This window comes from Morone saxatilis, unplaced genomic scaffold, assembly GCF_004916995.1.
Source record: "Morone saxatilis isolate NCDOM2014 unplaced genomic scaffold, NCSU_SB_2.0 Contig11, whole genome shotgun sequence".
Taxonomy (NCBI): domain Eukaryota; kingdom Metazoa; phylum Chordata; class Actinopteri; family Moronidae; genus Morone; species Morone saxatilis.
The window spans coordinates 5,681,293-5,685,244 of NW_023339663.1; the positions used below are offsets into that span (position 1 = coordinate 5,681,293).

The window sequence follows — 3,952 nt, forward strand, 5'->3', positions numbered from 1 at the left end:
GATGGAGAACATAATGGAGTTTTGTGTGTGTATGTGTTTGTGTGTGACTTTATGTCACCCATCAAAACTCCATTATGTTCTCCATCTTTGGCAATCTCTAGCGATCCTCCCTCTCTCCTGACAAGTTCATTCCTTCTCTGTGATTCATGGCTGTGATCTCAACTCCTCAAGATGCACCATGCATTAAAAAACTCACAGACACACACAGAGAAGGTGTGCACAGATTTCAAACTAAGCACAAGCACTTCACTAGACCATATAACATATAGACCACCTTTAAAAGAGATGCACTATTTTCTTCACACAGTTATTTACACACAAAAACACATTACCCAACTTGGCTGTATTTAAGTTATTCAACACAATATAGAAATGAATTTAAATGAGATAGAATACTTTTCATCTAACTCTTGCCTTTTTTGAACCCTAAAAGACTGTCCTAAGAAACTCTGCCTTGCAGCTGAATAAATGCCTGCCGATCATGAGCGAAGATCATAACCAAGTCATGAAAGACTCATCAGGTTGCGGAACAGGCGAGCGGAGCAGCCTGACAGAAATGAACTATGAAGCAGAGATCTCTTTAACCTTTGCTTCAGCTTACAGCTCTGCCAGCCCGTTGCCTCATTTAAAATACAATCCAATAGAAAGAAAATGAAACAACAAATATAGTCAGATAAGAAAAAAACAAATACAAAGAGATATAGAGAGAAAATAGAGATGCTGAGAGGCACTGAAAGACAGACAGTAAGCCAGAAAGTTGAAAAGAGTTGAGAGTAATAAATTGCAGTCATATATTTTTTGCTTATCGATATTTTCCTTATATTTGACATCCTATACACTATTATCATTCAGTGTAAACTACATATTGTAAAATACTGTACTGTGTCTCTCTGCTCATTTATTTTAAGGACCAGTGTGTTGGATTTAGTGGCATCTAGCTGTGTAGTTGCAGATCGCAACTCTGTCGCTTTACCGGTCCCCTCCAAGCATGAAGGAGGAACTACGGTGGCTGCGAAACGCACAAAATCACAACCACCCCTACCTGGAACCAGTGTTTGGTTTGTCTCCTCTGGGCTACTGCAGAAACATGGCAGTTCAACATGGCGGACTCCAGGGAAGAGGACTTGCCCCCTCTATAGTTTAAAAACAGCTTATTCTAAGGTAGCGATGGATATTATATTCCATTTCTGCCAATAGATGATAAACACTGGCTGTATTTGTATTTTACATAAAGTCCTAAATTAGAACTGAAACAATTAGGCAATAGAGAAAATTCAAAAGCCCAAACAATAGTGCTTTTGTTGTTTTTAGGTTTGGACTACTTGAAGGGCTCAGGGAAATGGAATGGAAACTTCTTTTAAGTTTCATAGACTAAATAATTAATCAATTAATTGAGAATTAACAAATATAAGTTGCAGCCCAAAAACCAAAAGTTACAAACACAATAAATCTAAGCCGTAACTTTACTGCCTTTTTTTCATAACATTGGAAACATACACAGAAAGAGAGAGAAGATAAATATAAAGGAAGACAAAAAGAAGTTAGACAGAAAGACAGAAAAGTCAAACACATAAAGACTTGACAGAAAAGAGGTATGTGGAGAGATAGAGGGAGAGAGAGAGAGAGAGAGAGAGAGAACTAAAGAGAAAGGCAGACTGAGACACACTCAGACTTGTAATATGGTCCGGTCTAACTGTATGAAGTCAGTTTCTCCACAGGTGGATCCAGCCTCTGTTAGGACTGCTTTCCATTTGGCTCTATCATTCGGAAGGAAAAAGTTTCTCCGTCCTCTCCCTGACTCATTACACCGTTCTGTCGCTTTTCTCCTGCAAAACAATGAAGCTGTGTTTGCAGACACACACCACACCCCTCTTCCTGAGGGAGAGCTTTCCTCTTTTTCTCTTTGTCTTACTGACTTCCCTCATACTTTCTATAGCTATCTCTAACAGCCCTACAGAAAGTCTGATAAGAGCTTTAATCAACTGCAGCTACTTTATTAAAGCCTTGCAGCTTCAGAGTATCCTGTTGATGCTATGGCTGCATCAGCTTTATTGTAGTGAGAACTTGTGACCTTTAGGTTACAGGACATTGTTACCAATCGCCGCTGCTGCTCTCGTGTACTCCCAGCAGGTACCAGGCACTCGCCACATACAGGAAAACAATTACCTCCTCCTCCCCACCACCCCGCCCTTATGTTTGCCCTCTTTAACAATCTCGATAGCATCTCTCCCTGCCGACAAGTTCATTTCTTCTGTGATTCATCGCCCTAATCTCGACTCTTCAGGATGCACCAAGCGTTTCAAAACCACACACACAACACACGGCAGAAGAGGTGGTGCACGCATCTAGATTTATACACAAGTGCTGAGTGCTAAATCGGGTAATCTGAATGGGGGACATTTATTGCGTCCAGAACTATTGACTTTTCAGTTATGTTTTAGAGCTTCAAAAAAAACCTCCCCACACTGGTTGCCCTGGGGACCTGAAGTCAACACCCACATCTGAGCGTTTTTTCCCTCAAATTTCAATGTCAATAAAAGCGAAAGACAGCTCCTTAAAAATTATTACTATCCAACACAAAATAGTAATCTCAATCTCAGTCTCATCCAGACAATAAGAAAGAAAGGAAAGGAAAGAAAGGAAACTGGTTTTACCATTTTACTGCTGAAAAAGAATTGTATTATTAGAATTATTATCATTATATTACAAGAGTAACACATCCATTCCACTTACCCTTGACAGAATAGTTCTATATTTTCTAACTACTGTTTTCATTTTTACAGATATAAATACAGCTATTAACACAGGTGTCCCAGACTTGGATGGAATAAAAAGTATTTTTTTGTCAGAAATTTCAGTCGTTACAAGTAATAAAATGAGGATTGACAGATGTGGCCGACAGTTGTTTCATAATTGTTTCACCGCTTTTCTTTTTTTATGTGAAAAGTTAAAAAAGGTAATTAAATAACTGTGTGTGCCATAAATTTGTTGTAGATGTTCTCATTTCCCCACGTGCTACTTCAGGAATGCTACATAGAAATACACTTTGTATGCCGGGTATGTTTTGGCTTCTTACTTGTCTAAAGCTGACAATATCTGGCCGTGCAGAATTATGTGGACTCGTCTCCGGTGAAAATGGATAATGCCAAAGATGACGCATGTTCTTGCAGAGCTTATACGAGGCAAACATTTGAGCTGCACACACAGTGGTGTGCATGCATACATTTGCCATGTTGAAATGTGTGGATAACCGCCTGAGCAGTGTGTGTTTGTGCAGAAGTGTGTGCATAGTAGTGTGTTTGTATTTTGAGCTGGTTCTAGTGTCATGCAGGTGTCTCTGTTGGCAAAACCAAGTGCTGTGTAGAGAGTGTGCCAAATCAAATATGGGCACACACGTTCCTATTGTATGAACTTTTTGTTTTGTCTGAACTGAACGCAACCGAGGCTGACACCCTGACCTTGGCTGGTTCTCAGCACAGGTGTGTGGCACCACAATGTCCTTCTAACAAACTATTACTTCTGGAAGTTGTATACAGTGTCCCAGATTTACTTTTTGGTTTATTCTAGAGTTGAAAAATGCCAAGAATGACCTCAGTGACAAAGTCATGTTTTGTGCACAGAATCACTGTCTGAGAATGTCATTTACTTCTACAATGGATGCTAATTAAAAGTCTTTTGTTGCTTCACATCTGCTAAGTATCACCACATGAAAAATGTTTTGTTTCTTCCAATAATACGCTGATGCCATCTGGCTGAAGACGGGACAGAAAGTTTTACTGAAAGTTACGGTTTTGCATCGAACAGAATAACAGACAGCAAATAAGAAGCCTTTGGGATACAGAAGCAGTGTTTTCCTTTGTTTTGTACCTGTGCAGGTGGTGGCCTACGGTGATCGACAGGGACAAAGTTTGAGAAGAACACCTGAAAAGTAGTACATTCCCTGAGGCTATTC

The 3,952-nt window shown here is 39.7% G+C and overlaps 1 protein-coding gene across 1 annotated transcript in view; it reads right to left on the minus strand.

Annotated features, from left to right (window-relative positions):
* The window catches only part of LOC118321202 (CD151 antigen-like), a 22,233-nt gene that overhangs the window by 9,650 nt on the left and 8,631 nt on the right, over positions 1-3,952 (minus strand). The window lies entirely within an intron of this gene.